This window comes from Pyxicephalus adspersus, chromosome 9 (assembly GCF_032062135.1).
Source record: "Pyxicephalus adspersus chromosome 9, UCB_Pads_2.0, whole genome shotgun sequence".
Lineage (NCBI taxonomy): Eukaryota > Metazoa > Chordata > Amphibia > Anura > Pyxicephalidae > Pyxicephalus > Pyxicephalus adspersus.
The window spans coordinates 21,253,124-21,269,913 of NC_092866.1; positions in this window are offsets into that span (position 1 = coordinate 21,253,124).

Genomic DNA, 16,790 nt, shown 5'->3' on the forward strand with positions numbered 1-16,790 from the left:
ATTATATCTGGGTTAGTCACATTACCATTGCATGTACTGTATGAGAACATCTTTAAAACAAGGTTGCAATAGCAAAAATATCTCTATTAAATCTTTTAAGTCAGTTAAGTCTATTTAGACATGCATTGCAGACATGCAATGCACTGGCATTAAGGCCAAGAAGGGAGCACAGTGAAAAGGATTCACACATTATAATAAATCTTAGCAGTCTTTGTTTATTAAATCAGCAAAAATTTATACTAAAGCTTCAGACCTATTTGAATCATTTCAAAAGCAAAACACCACTGGATCCCCACTTGCCCATCATAGTATATACAGGTAGTCCCCAGGTTACATACGAGATAGGGACTGAAGGCTTGTTCTTAAGTTGAATTTGTATGTAAGTCAGGACAGATACATTATTTTAATAAATGCAATTAGGACAGATGTTTGTCTTAATATATTATTAGGCAGCATGGTGTCAGTTACTGTAAAAAATCCTCACTGTGAGTTAATCACAAACAAAGCAAAAAAAGCCATAAGCTGAAATTTTAACCTTCGCACAGAACTTTTCGAGGAGCACTGAATGAGTGTTAAATTGACATTGGCTTTTTTTCCAGGAATAGCTATGTTACATGAAGAAAAGTGACATTCTTCTGAATAGCTCAACACCCCCTCTTTTTTGGTAAGAAGGTTTACTTATACCTTTAGGTGAGTGCACTATAGCAAATACCAAATACCTGTAAAAAGAAGTACCAATATACTCGTCTTTCCTGGGACCTTTGTCTTCAAATGCTTCCTTTATGCTGCTCTCCACCTGCCACAGGTGTGTAACCGGATGACTTGAATACTTGGTTTCCCCATCACAATGGTTCAACCACCACCTTGTACATCCTTTAGAGATGAGTATGAGTATGAGCCAGCAGAAGAAACCACTGTGTTCAGCTGGGGTAGTGGGAATTCACATACCTAAATGGTGGCAATTAGGGATGAGTGAGAAGTTCAAGTTTCCTTGAACTTCCCATGGGTTCGCTAAATTGTGGCGAACCGATTTCGCGAAACCATCGGAAGACCGAGGAATTCATTACAATTAACCGCTAGTGCCAGGGATCGCAAACAGGAGGATTCCCAGAGCTGCAAGAATGAATGCAGCCCTGAGAATCCTCTGTGATCCCGGGGCACCAGAGGTTTTTTTTACAGGGCTGCAATCATTCTTGCAGCCCTGGGAATCCTGTGTGCGATCCCCGGTGCTAGAGGTTAAATGGGGAGAAGTCTCAATCCTCACTGGAGGTTTGGAATGGGGAACGGGGATCGCACACTTAGCTGATCAGTGAATGCAGCTGCGGCTCACAATGTGGTGAAAATTCCCATTGCAAAGAATACCCAGTCATGTGATGGGCAACACATAATTCTTTTTGCTAAGTAAAGAGCCTTAACTACTTTAACAAATCAACCCAAATGTTTCCCAACAGACACTTATGCCTTTTTGTTCCAACACCTGTACCATGCCAGTGTGTGCTATTTTCTTACCAGTGAACGTGAGCTGGACCACATACCAGTCTCCAGGGGAGTAATATGATGAGTTTACTGCGTGACAGTACTGAAGGTTCTCTTCGGTTGGATTTAGGATATTCTGTGGCTGAATCATTGGCAATCTGAAAGGTATATTTTGGCCATTTTTAGGTTTAATAGACAAAATACTCTAAAGTATTGGCATGGGAAGTTGGACATGTTTGTCAAACATTGGCTGCAAAAAAAGAAATTGAACACTGAGGCTGTCCCTGTTTTTCTTATGTAAAACTGTTCTGTGACTGATCAATTTTTTTTTAAACATTTATTATGTAATAAGTTGTAGAACTGGCCAATAGCAGGACATTTTTATATAAGAGACCTGACCAAAATGTACTAGAAAAATGTATAGGAAGGTGTTTTACTACAAGAATTAAAAGGACACATAAATGTAAAAGTGGCAAGTAGCAAGCCAATTAAATAGCAAGGCTAGATTTATATGCTATTTCTTATTAAATTATGCTGCAACAATGCTACAAACTAAAGACAGCTTTCAAAAACAGGTCGTCGGTAGGTGAATGCTTAAAAAAGCACAGGCAAAAATAAATAAATAAACTTAAAAGTAAAAAAAACTTGAGAAAACAAAACAAAAAAACAATACATCACCTAAATAAATAAAACTTCAATATATTACCAATAAAATAAACAAAAAAAAAAAAAAACAAATATATTACAACATATAAACAAAATCAGCAAAATTCTTGATTGCCCAAATAGCCAACAACCTACTACAGCTTTTTAACTTGCCAGAATCTTTTTTGGTCCTTTCTGAGTCATCCTAAGCTTGCTGGCCTTAGTTCAAGGTGCATTTTTGTGTAAAAACATTTTTCCTTGGTGAATATACAAATCAATTTACTAGGAATGTGATTCCGGAGCCTGCAAAGTTTGCCTCAAATACATGTAGAGATGTAATAGGGTAGCATGCAAAGGAGTATTTCACATTGTAATATAGGAAGGTGAGCGGTTCTGCTAGCATGGAAGGTTGATTATTGATAAGTACCCCGCTGTATCTGAGTGCATCCATACTTGGAGGAGTGTATTGTCTGATATTCTTGAATTACCTCCCTAATGTTTATAATACCTACTGCAACTATAAGAAAAGACATCAAAGTTCTGGATAATATATGAGAAAATATCTGAGATCCATATCAACAATTAGCTATCATCTTGAAAAGTAATCCTTTTGCTGCTATTCCATTTATCCTCAATTCATCCATTGGAACGGGTTTTGCATGTCTGCATGTCCGCATACATCAGATCTCCCTATTTTTCCTGCGGAAGCGGATTTATTCTGCGAAACGCGTAGAAAAGATTGGGACTACCCGAATTTTTTTTATGTTTTATTGAATTATATTTATTAAACTAGGTTCGTGATTTAAAAATGTGTTGTGTAATTGGCTAAATTTGGTAAAGGCTGGCCTAAAAAGTCCCATTGTTTGGTGGTTTTGCACAAAATTTTTTCTTAAAGAGATTTGGTGTCTAATGAATTTATTGAATTTAACTAATGAATTTGGTGGTCGCCAACCTTTCGGACCTCACGGACCACTGAATCCACAAAATCCGGACCACGCATGTGCGGGGAGCCATGTGTTCCTCAAAGGTGGCGAAACTTCCCCCAGAGTAATGTCATGATGCCAGAAACCACCCACTCTCCCATCTCAGGCTCAGACCTGCTTGTTAAACATCCTGGGGGGACAATAATGCAGGGCTGTGGATGCAACAAAAGTTGTGTCCATGCCCCTGCGCTACTGTGCCAGAGCTGCGGACCACCGGCTGGCGACCGCTGTATTAAAACATCTACCTAGCAATCATACTAATCCACTATATAAGTCACAGATCTGCAAAAAAACAGTAGTTAGTAGGAAGAGAACATAATTTTGGACCCAGTCCATCTGTTTTGTGAGGCAATGTGAGGCATTATGCAGATTTTAAAAAGAATTTTGTTGTCACTGATTAAATATGAAATAAAGAAAACATTAAATTATGTATGAAATGAAATGAGCTATCAATCCCCAGCACAACAAAAAAAAAACCTCCAGGCTGACTTTTTTTTTTTTGCTTTAATATATTTTTTTTCTTAGATAACCAGATTTGACTAGTGATTCTTTTTTATATATTAATATTGAACCTTAGGTAAAATTTCTATTACTGAAATCAAGAATCAAGATTACAAAATACTCTTGTAGTGCCACCTACAGGTGGAACAATGTATAACAGTTTAATGGCAAAACATTATTATTATTATTATTATTATTATTATTATTACACAGTATTTATATAGCACCGACATATTATGCAGCGCTGTACAAAAGCAAATAGTGTCCTGGACGAGATTCAAACCTGGGACCTAGAGTTTATAAAAGGGCCTGATATGACAGTTCAGATTTTGGGGCAAACAAAAAGGTCAAAAGGCTAGCAATAGAGATAGTAATTCTTACATAGGTACATAGAAAAGTGCCCAGAGTTCTCTTTAAGTCTGACTGTCCTTAGGCTTGTATTGCCAGTGCTGGTATACTAAATTACAAGCTCATTTGAGCACATTTAGTATAGGTCATTTTTGAGATAATTTTAATTGGTAAAAGAAGTTATTTTTACACTACTGTGTTTAGGATGGAACTTTAACTTTAAACACAGAAAAGACTCTAAATTACTTTGCTAACATATTGCTAAAGACTGTACTAAAAGTAATACATTGTTGACGTAGTGTTGCCAAAATAAGGTAACTCCTGTGTGCATGGATCAGCCAATCAAGAGGACAAATGCCAGAAAACCCAAAAAATGAGTGGGCAAAGACCAATGATGAAGGAGAGTGTGAAATTTGTATTGATAGGGTGGAAGTACAGTAGGTCAAATGAACTAAATGTATATACTCAAGTAGAAAGCAAGATGTTATTAGAAAAGCAGCCTCTGTCCACTGCTAGATGGAGCTGTATTCCCATGTACAGTAGAACCTTGGTTATCCGGCACCCACAGGGAACGTGGATATCTTCCGGATAAGTGTAGTTTTCGCTTAACTCAGGTTACTCTGAAACTCAGGTTTCTCAGCCATTCATCACTAGATTAGAATAGGGAGACTTGTCCTCACTCACCTCTAGTGCTGAATGGCTGAGAAATAGGAAACCTTGATGACGATTGCTCAAGCAGCCCTAGCGAAGCTGTGGTATGTGTTCTTGGATACAGAACACATGCTCCGCTAGGGCTGCAGGAGCAATCAGGAAAGCAGAGCTTTCGTAGAGTAACCTGGGTTCTACTGTAAATTGTGTAACAAACTTGTCATTGGAGACATGAGCTTGTTCCACACTTGTCATATACTGGTGGCCAAAAATATTGCACAAAATACCATTTAGGAGCAAGTGACCCATTGTGATCCAACACAAAAGCACAAAGTACTTTAACCTCTCCGGCATTCTGAATAATAAGTATTTTTAAATGTAAAATGAGGTACATTTAAAAATACTCATTATTTTAAATTTCCCGCCTGGTCTCGCATACCATATAAATATCCAGGGACAGTGCACCGTGGATACCTTGGGGGCCAGGAGGCTGAAGGGCCTGGACCTGTCTTGGGGCCTTTGTAGTTCATATGGTAAGCCCAGTTTATTCATTCCAGCGAACAGGATCCTGAAAGATCATTTTCCCCAGGCTACCTTATCCAAAGCTGATCAAGCTGAGTACCAGTTTTTGGCACCAGATGCAGACTAACTGAGAAGACAGCTTTGAATTTATGTACCATTGGGACTATTGGACGCCGAGGCTGACTCAACAGTGAAGGGAGATTACTGGCTGTTTGAGACATCCTGCCCCTAATCCTCTCAACTAAATGTTGCAAAAAAAGTTCAATAAATCCCTAGACTACAAGAATGGACCGAACCAGAACTGATTCTGCACTGCCAGGAGAGAACCCACACTAGAAGCTTCTTTGGGATTGTGCTACAGATCTATTGACAACTATTTAGGGGCCACCAAAATGGATGCAACCCAAAAGGATTATTTTAGTAATCAGTTACTTTGAATAGTTTGGAGTTACACATTAAATCACAAGTGTATTTTATATCAATATCATATCCCTTTATGTGGGAGAGAAGTGTGTTTGTGTTGAGGATGAGGGAGTGGTGAATCTGGTGATTTTTTGGTAATATTAAATCACAAAGTGGTGTTTATAACAATGATGGCATGACAATGTATTAAAATTGAGGCTTTATGAATGCACAATCTTTTTTTGTAAGCAATCTAATTTCCACAAGAGGGCATAGTAGTATTACTTTAACACATATTTGCATGACATTCCAAGTGAACAAAGAATGTGTCCATCATAGGGTCTATGAAAAAAGTGCACAATCATCTCACTTTTTTTGTTCTCCTCCTGATTGTCTGTTTCTCCATATACTCCATATTTATAAAATTGGAAACAGATAAGGTGGAGATCAGAATCTTGTTTCAATTGATTGGAGTAACTGTAATCTACTTTCTAAAGTGGTGAACAGTTGTAAAATTGGCAAAGAGGCTGCTTAAAAAACCATCGTTGTTCCCCATTGTGGCCAATGGTGTTCTATGCTTTCAAAGTGGCAATACACACTTATAACAATTGGGACATATACATGCAAAAATATCAAGCTGAAAATGTCACTTTAAAAAAATGTGGTGAACCAATAACAACGCTTTTTATTATTATTAATATTATTATATATTTTTACATTTTTTTTTGGATATTGGAACAATATCCTTTAGGTCACGTTTTGCACCGAAATCTTTTTCACCACCACTCAATGCACCGGGTACATTACCACATGTTTTTCCACCAATGACAACTTTTTTTCTTCTCAATGCTGAAAGAAAGTTTATTATAAAAATATCCTGTGAGGAGATAGAATGTGCAATGAGTGCCTGTATACTTACTCTGTAAAAACTTGTCAAGTGACACATTTCATTAGAATACTACTGAAGCGTTAGTACAGTAAGCTGCAATATCCAACAATATAGAACACTCACCAAATGCCTACTCCTATGAACAAGGCCTAAAATGTCTATATTTCTAGATAAATGTGTAGAAAAAGAAACTTCTCTAGTCATAGTTTATGATAGCTGATTGCAGGCACCCTGTTATTAACATCTATGCTAATGTAAATAATAATCCACTATCCTCTCCAGTCTTCAGTTCAATATTTCTTGGGATACATATTTTCTCCCTTTCCCTAGCCTTCAGTAAAAATTTTTAGACACAATATTTCTCCCCTCTCCTGGAAATTAACAGCAGCTTTCATTGTTTCTTCTATGAAACGTTATCCAAGTATCTGAACTACATAAATGTAGAAACAGCAGTCTCTATTTGATTCTTTTGTGAAACATTAGTCAAGTATCTCAACCACCTGAACTCACCAGTTATTTTCAACTTTTGCATCTCATAACTCAACTACACTACCATTAATATACTCAACAACCACGATCCACTACTAATATAAGTCTCTGGATAATCCCCTGAGGAAGCCAAATGGCAAAACGTGTTGGGTCTATGGGGCACTTATTGATTATATGTGGTTATTGATCATATGTATACTCTGAGTGAGATTGTATGCATTTCCTCTGCCATTAGCAGAACTTTGTATTAGCTATGAAATGTTCAATATTAATCCTTTCAATCATAATTGTTCTTCTTGTTTCTTCTTCTACACATTTGTCAGGTTTTTGGCTCAGCAACCTATTACTAGTTGTAATTTACAAATTTTGGGATCCCACTCTACTAGTACCACTATATTTCTAGATATTTATAATACAATTGGCAGTGGATAAACACAAATGACATGAAAACATGTATTGTAGTTGTAATTGTAGCAGATTCAATAAAAGATAATAGAAAATTGACATACAGTCAAGGAATTCATTCCTAGGACCTTTTAACCAAGACAATGCAAATCAAAGAATGGTAAGTCAAATATACAATTATCAGCTGCAGGGACCCTACAGGCAATGCTTATAACTATTGTTTGACTGACACATATCAGATGATTCTCACCAATACGAACGGTCGGGCTTGAGAATCTGGCATGTTTACAGAGGTCACCGATGTCACTCATGGACCCGTCCTGATAGATTGACGATGATGAACGACTGCAATGCAAGTGATGAGAGAAGGGCACATCGGGGTGCAGCTCGTTCTTTCTCACTCTTAAGGTGCGTACACACTTCCAATTTTTATCGTTCCAATCGAACGACGAACGATCGATTGGGCAAAAAATCGTTGGTAAAAAAGTAACCAACGACGCCGACGAACGAGGAAAGTCGCTGGAAACGAACGACCGGACTGACGGATCGGATTGGACGACGATCGTTGAACATCGTTCGTGTGTACGGTCGTTCGTTGATCGTCCATGTTCAGAGCATGCGTGATGAACGGACGTCCGTTCACTTTACTGTCGTGCACATAGTTCCTCTGTCGTTCAAACGATCGTATCTATTGTGTGTACAATATCTATGAACGATCGTATCGTTAACTCTATGTGCAGGATCGGTGCTATACGATCGTTCATATATATCGTGCATGAACGTTCGTCGTTCGTTTTCCAACGATAATAATTGGAAGTGTGTATGTAGCTTTACAGTGCTCATTCATTCATTTATCACTCAATCAATCAAAAACACCTTTCATCTTCAAATCATGATATCAAGTAGTCCTGGAGTAACTTTCCCTGTTCACTTATGTGTGTTCACTCCTGTCGTATGCAACCTGATACATACTGTGCAGTTGTTGTTCACTGAGATCAGTAGCACTAAGATGCAAAAGGATGAAAAAACGAGTATAAACAATACATTATCAAACTAAATATCATTCTGTTTGGTTTAGATTTATTTTACATCCCCTCTACTACTGCCCATGCCAAAAAATTAACTTCTGTAATAAAAGGAAAGGACTCTTCAAAGAATTATTAAATCAGACACTTCTGGTTGTGTCAGATTCCTAGCCCCTTGCTTGTTTATTGGTTCCTCCTGCCATCCCATATCTTGCTGATTTAAGAACATTTGCTCTTTTCTCTATATTCACCAATATGATCAAAATCATCAGGTCTTTACAAGCTAGAAGAGGCTGCTCACAGGTTTGTTATATTATGTAATGCATTTGTATGAATTGCTACAAATACGCTGGTACCTCGGTATAAGTCCGCTTTGGAATAAGTCCAACTTGGTATAAGTCCTGTTTGGACACGAAACATTTTGCTTGGTATACAACCTTTGTGCTAGAACTTGTATGGGTCAAAATGAGTCATAACACCACGCGCTTCCCCTATTTACCTCTCTCGAGACAAAGCCACGTCTGCCCAACAAGCGTCAGTACGCCAGTTGCTATTGAGCGAACAACCCGCGCTATAACTCTCTGTGAATTACATAACATCTCCTCCCTTCTCAGCACCATCCTAGTAGGCACTCAACTCTTCATGTATTTCATTTTATTGCTTTTGTATTTATGTATTTTAGTACTAGGCAGTGTTTAAATTATTCTATACAACCCCATCAATGTATAATATGCCAATACAATAGGATTTTTTTTTTCATGGGAACAGATTAATCATTTTCCTTTTATTTCTTATGGGAAAAATTTGTTTGGTAAAAGTTCAGTCCAAGGACATGGAACGGATTAAGGATTTATACCAAGGTACCACTGTACCATAATGAGAGATGTTACGGTACCATGGTTCAAATGATAATGTCCGAACACAGAGAACAGTATAACTGCAGATTATTACAATCAAAAACTCATTATTAGTTTTAACTGCAATAAACAATTCTCTTCCTGATCTGGTAACAAGTACACAGTGTTTATACATAGGTACTTTTTTTAAGAATGGTATCTTTTATGTTTATTTTATGACTCACTATCTCATCGGACTTTGACTCTCTGGCATCAGTTCATGTAATCTGACTGAAAGCTTGTATAAAAGAAAAAGGGACCTTAGTAACAGGAACTGAGAACACCTTTGTGTGACTAGAGTGGGTCTATTATCAGCCCCAATATGTTAATTCTGTATATTAATTCAAATACTATGGGTCTATTTAAAAAGCAGTAAATCCGACTTTCACCGAAACAATCCCTGGAGGAAAATCGTCCAAATCAATGTGTTTTAATGTTTAATTCTCAACCAGGGAATGTTTCAATGTCAGATTCACTGCTTTATAAATAGACTCCTATATATTATATGGAGATATTAAAGTCACATTGATGGGTTTAATCCTAATGTCTACCCCAGTAATTTTATAGATCTGTAGTCCCATATATAGACAACTGCATCTCCATGGAAGTCATGTTTTGGTATTGGTTTTACTAAATGTTAACCTTCCATGACTTTTTAGCTTACATCTTGTTGCACTTGAGATTTGGAATTATAAATAATTATAATAATAATAATTCATGAAAAAAATGTGTTCCAGCTGTTAGTATTTTATTAGTAATGTTAGTATGTTAGTAATCCACTGGACCAGAGGCATATCAATGCTATAGGGAATCCAGATGCTTCAGTCCTTTGTGCATCTGGAACCATCATGTCATCATCATGCTAGATGTTATTTTTATACAGCACGGTTTTGTATCATTAATCATATATGATGAATAACACTCTTCTAATTCTTCTAATAAACCACCATCTGCTAATTAAGTACAATACAATATTATCCCTATTTATTGTACAGCACTGCATATAATGTTGGTGCTGTATAAATACTGTTTATTAAAAATAATAATAATAATAATAATAAACATGATAAATTTGTGTATGTATCATTCAGTATCAAATGTACAATAACTGCACGCTTCTATATTTAGTAATACACATGTTTAAAAATAACCCAATGTCCATAATGTGAAATAATCTCCAGTTAAAATACAGTGCTCTAACAATTATCTTCACATCCGTTAAACAATCCCTGTGTTCCCACTTATCACTACAATTCCTGTGAATAGTAGAGGGTAAAGCAGTAGACACCCCACTGCTCCCTCACCCCAATATTTAACCATAGCTGTAGCTAGTGGTCTGTTGTTTAGAAATCTGGAAAAGCAAATCACATTTTTGGACACTTCTATCAACACCAGATTTTCACCCAAGATCTGAATGAACGATTGTCCCAGGTAACAAAGTTCTAGAATGTGAGCAAGCTTTTATTCTTCACCAGCATGATAATACCAGTTCTCACTTTTCACCCAGGTAATATTACTAGCCTATACTCTCTACCAGGACTCGCTAATTCTAATACTAAATATCATTTTTTTAATACTAAATATCAAGGCAAAGTCTGTGAATGCTGATCGCCTTCTGGATTGTTTGGTTCTGGTTCTGAAACATACATTACCCCCCAATCTTGTTAACGAGAAAATTTGCAGATTTTAGTTTGTGCACCGTAAGCTGCTATTAAATGACTAACTGCTAAAAAAAAAATAGTTTTAGATTTGGGAATGTATTTAAAGTCAGAACTCCTAATCTGCCTAATTGTTGTAGCCGGCAGCTCTTAGATTGTAAGCTCTTCTGGGCAGGGTCCTCCCCTCCTCCTGTGTCACTGTCTGTCATTTGCAACCACTACAGCACTGAGTATTATGTTGGTGCTACCTAAATCCTGTTTATTATTATAAACAGGCAGCGCGGTGGCTCAGGGGTTAGCACTCCAGCCTTTGCAGCGCTAGGTGCCAGGTTCGATCCCCAGCCAGGACATTATCTGCATGAAGTTTGCAGGTTCTCCCCGTGTCTGCGTTGGTTTCCTCTGGGTACTCCGGTTTCCTCCCAAAAACATGCAGTTAGGTTAATTGGCTTCTCCCTAACAATTGACCTTAGACTACATTAATCACATATGACTATGGTAGGGACATTAGTTTGTGAGCTCGTTTGAGGGACAGTTGGTGACATGACTATGGACTTTGTACAGTGCTGTGTAATATGATGGTGCTATATAAATACTGTATAATAATAATAACCCAAAAAACATAGAGATAAATACATCAGCATTATAGCCAGGTAGCTGCATGTTGACACGTAGCTTATATTGCTGTTCATCGTCTGGTCAGGTAACTGTACTCTTGTGCCCATAGGTGCCACCATTTGGGAGTGGCTGCGGTACAGTAAGTTGCTTGATGTTTATATTATAGTGAGGTTACTAGTTGTTAGGGACAATTGCCTAAAGCCTTGGACTGAACAATATCACCAAAAGTGCAGTCCAGAGATTACTGTGGCAGGCAAACTTGTGACTAGTCTCTACATTGTAGTAATTTGTGTTATTGGGGAAGCTCATGAACTAAATCCTGTATGTAACAACTCTGAAATATTTTACTGTGAACTGTTAAGCTGCTTGTGCTGTAACCTCAGGATAATGACTCAGTGGCAAACATATGGCTGCCTCTTGTGGAGTTCCTGGCCATCACACAGTAAATGGGGCTTACACCAAAACCTGTCAACTCACCTGCATGAAAGTTGACTGTTTTCCCAGTCTTCCAAAATTGTAGTGTACACCATCTGATATACCCCAAGCTTTCTTTGTACCATAGACTTCGCCTGAAATAGGAAAATTGTCTCTCCCCCAGTAATTTTTTAGATCTGTAGTTCCATACATAGTATGGAAAAAATGGTAGGAAATGGTAGGAAATCCCAAATTTTCTTCTCAGAACAAGAGGTGAGGGGAAATCTTCTAATGATGTGACAACTCAAAACAGAATTACCTTTACTTCGGGTAGATATACTCTTTTCCCTTTTGTATCTGGGCAATATAGAGAAAATGATTTTTTTATGAGTATGTCACAGACACTAAAATAAACAAGTCCCCATTCATCCCCTTTTGTGCCCTGTATTCTTAGATAGAGAAACTCTATCTAAGAATACATAGAAAAATCACATCATGGCAAGAGCGATTGCTGCTGCAGCGCTGTTCTATGTATTCCTAGATAGAGTTTCACTCCATCTAATAATACACAGTATTATAATATAATATTATTATATATAATATATTCTAATCTAAGAATACATAGTAGAAGTACTGCACGGCAACCGCGAAATAGGAGAAATGACCTGAAATAGCCTTTTAACGTGATTTGACGCAAATAAATTCGGATTGAATCGAATCTTTTCGGAAAATTTGGCGAACTGACCAAATTGAATTTTTGAGAAATTCGCTCATTCCTAATCCTAATCAAGCAATGATCCCCTTCCCGTCAGAATACCCCCCATCCCCGTCTAGGGTATAAGCTGCATTGATTTAATATAACTAGCCTTACATTTAGGGACATCCTACATTATAAGTTGTTGATCCTGATTGCTATAATTCCTGTGCATAATGCTGATTTAGCTCATTTATGGTGGTTGTTAATGTCACTACACTCCTATCATTCCAGAATTTACTTTTAAGTTGTTTTGAATGGCATGTAAGACTGCCAACGAATTATTGGGGTGGGCCATGGACAGCGTGCAGCAGAAGGGTTGAAGACACTCCACATATGTACTCCATATGCCTAGAAATGAGTATTCACAAGATATGGGATGCTTCAACACTTGTGATGCAGAATTTGCAATGTTTAGTAAAAGCAGACCAATGGGATAGTAGAGGATTTTGTATGGATGGACTAAAAATGAAATAAGGCTTGTGTTTAACCTTAAAGCCCAACCGGCCTAAGGATAAATATGTAAAAGTTCTCCCTCCCTTCAGTATCATTGTTGTATCTGTGTGTCATTTGCAACCCCTATTTAATGTACAACACTGTGTATATGTGGGCGCTATAAAAAATACTGTTTATTAATAATACTATAAGTCCCACTAGAAAGAAAGCAGCTCTTGCTTGCAATACTTATCTGCAGCACTGTAACCTGCAGACTCACCATCAATGTGCAGTTATATTAACCAATGAGAACATTTTTAGGATGATAAAGTACCAATGTGCAAAGCAGGTGCAGGCTGACAATGCATATCCCTGGGTTTTTGCTAGGACATTAGAAGATGGAATTATTTGCCAGTTGGGGCCTTCCTGGCTTTTCTTTACAGGATATCTGTATGCATGTTAGGTGTAGCACAGCAGGTAAAGTCTGGGGCTGGTGAGTGAGATGATCTGTCTGTGCCACCCTTTCCTTGGCAACCATCACTTCCCACACACATTACCTGTACACATACACCACGGGTTATGCAGTATTCATTTCTAGATTGAAATTATTCCTGCATCTAGTACAAGCTATTTCTTTGTTATACAGCTTTCAAGTAGTGATCATACTGAGCTAGGCACACACTTGCAATAATTGTCGGTGGAAATGATTGTTAGTGACGTTTAGAACAGCTATACAGACACTAGCCTTAAGCCTGAGACTATCCCAAGTATTAGCCTTGGGCAATGAATATCAATCTAATATCTAGCGTCTGTATGTAACTTAAGTAATAGCCAAGTCCAATTTTTAGGGTCAGACAAAATGGGCAATTGCCCAGAGCCACCACCTTCTTCAGGGTCCCAACTGTGCATTTGGGCCCTTCCCAGTAAATATTTGCCCATTTTTTCCAATACTGTCCATGGTCATAGCCTTCAGACTATTTTCTTTAATATCTTCCAAATCTGGTTCTTCTTAGAGCTCCCTGTAGAAATATACAGTTTATTATCTATAAAGTAAACGTACTATAGCAGAAAGGAGCAGACTGTACAATGCTGCTTATCATTGCAGAGCTTCTGGCAGTTCTACCCCTCTAAGGAATAGCAGGTGTACCATCTGTCTGTGTGATTATCAGTATCTACAGCTTTAAAAACGCACTGACCTGAGATCTGATGTGTGCTATACTAATGGGAAAATGCAAGAAGGCCTCCAATGTATTTGTAAAAAATGCTGCAAGAAAAAGATTTGTTTTATTTTAGATTGCAATATAGCATATACAAACTACAACCGTGGGAAGCCTGGAGGAGAATGGATCAGCAGAGACACAGAGCGAGGATCTGTAGTGAATGCAGATGTATTACATGACTGGCATCAACACAATCAGTGTTAGGAGAAGGTAAACACACCGAGGAGGGGGACTGTCAGGTGCTATGGAATATTAAGGACATTTATTATAGAGAATGCACCATACACCTAAAAGTGGATGGACTGTGCTATGCTTAATAATACGAACCCTGGAAAGGATTCAAGAGACATAAGTGGAGAAAAGAATAAAACTGCCTGGGCACAGGAACAATTTTCACCCAGAAATACAGGTGAGCTATAAAAACCATATACAGTGCACATATAGCTGTGTGGTTAGTAAATGGGTGCACTGACATTTTATTCACTAACTACTCTAAAACACAAGGAATGACCAGGCTATGTGTGCTGTGCCACATTTACCATGCTTACCCTGGATTCACACTGTTGCAGCACACTAATGCATTTGCATTACTGCTTTGTATGCATTAAAGTGCATTGAGTTAGAGCAACCTATTCATTTGAAGCATCAAAAGAGGTGATCGCACCTGGCTCACCATGATGTACATTAATGTGTTTGTTGGGGTGCCATTAAGAATGTTATTGCAGAGCATCATAATGAACCTAGTGTTTGAGAAATCAGCAACGTTGGGTGGGATGTTGCTGATTTTTCCAAACACTGGGTTCATGCTGTTAGGGCAGGTTACTGCTGGCAAATGATCTACGACGTATGCACCTACTAATGCACCTAGACATAAAAATGCACCACAATAGACATGATAACAAACCAGGACCATTAAGAAAAATGTGGCAGAAATTTCTAATATGTCTAAAACTACAGTTAGGGCCTGTTCTATGGGTGCATGGGTAAAATGTCGATTTCTATTGGCATTGAGTCTCTCTCCCCATGTCAAGGATGTACTTGTTTGGCCTAGGTACATAATAAATATCACTTCTTTATAATTCCTCCTTGTGCAGCCATTCTGACTACTCTCATCATTCCCTTCAATGTAGGTCAGTTTTTAGTTCAGCTTTAATAAACTCACCAGCACTGCAATGTACTGCATACCATGTTTTCAAGAGTGCAACGCAAAGAGAACCACAGATATGCATTAATACCATGTTTTGGAGATGCCATTAAGAATGTTTGGTGCCATGCCATGAGGTGCATTCACACACACTTTTCTGCATTGAAACACACAGGACAATGCAACACATTAGTAAAAGCGAGCAAAGAACGATCTTTATTTTTGGATTAAAACTTTGTAATATTGCCTTATTGTGAAATAAATGTTTTGGATATTTTGTATTCTTGGACTGGATCCTGTTTATGTGCACTGACAAATCTGAGGTGGTAAATGTTTCCTTTTCCTATGCTCTAAAGCAGCGGTCCCCAACCTTTTTGGCCCCAGGGACCGGTTTCACGGAAGGAAATTTCTCTGAGGACCGGGGGGGGGGGGGGGGGGGGGGGGGGGGGGGGGGGTGCACAGAGAGAAAAGAGAAGACATACTCTGGCGTCTTCTCTTTTCTCTCTGTGCACCTCTGCTGCTTCAAAGCGATCACATGACATCTGACAGCCAATCGAGCTGCATGTCATGTGCTCGCATTGCTTGTACACACAGACTACTGTGTACATTTACCGGCATCTCATACAAACACCGCTGCGGACCACTTCCGGTCCGCGGATGGTGGTTGGGTGCCGCTTCGTTTTCAATAATGGATCATGTACTCGCGGCCCACTGAAAACACCGCCGCGGACCGGTAGTGGGCCGCGGCCCGGTGGTTGGGGACCGCTGCTCTAAAGGACCTGTTTGTGTGTATATGTATATTTATATTATACCTATTTTACCCCCTTACCTTTAAACCACCCTCCTCCTCAACATACTCCTACTTCAAGCAGAAATAAACTAAAAAAAAAAAAAAAAAAACTCACTTACCTTTACTTCGGCAGATCCCTTGATCCCTCCAGAGCTATCACGGATCAGGTCCTGCACTGTCCTGTAATCTGCCGTTGTCCTGGCTTCCTGCCATCTTCTTTCTTCGTCTTCTGGCTTCTGCCTATGTCACCCAATCTTGCACTGCACAGGCACCAGATTGGGTGACTTAGCAGCTGTAAATGGGAAAAACAGAGTGCTGATCCCACTGCGCATGCCATTTTTTCCCCATTAAAGAAAAAGCTCCTTCTGCACATGCCTGAGATCAGGCATGAGCAGAAGGATCAGCCAGAAGCCTCCTGTGTTGAGTGATGTGGGAATCTCAGGAGGTTCTGCGTTCCCATTCTGTCTTTATTGTTGCAGCAAAAAAAACAGAAGGGGAGGAGCTTAAAAAAACAAGGTATTTTTTACCTGG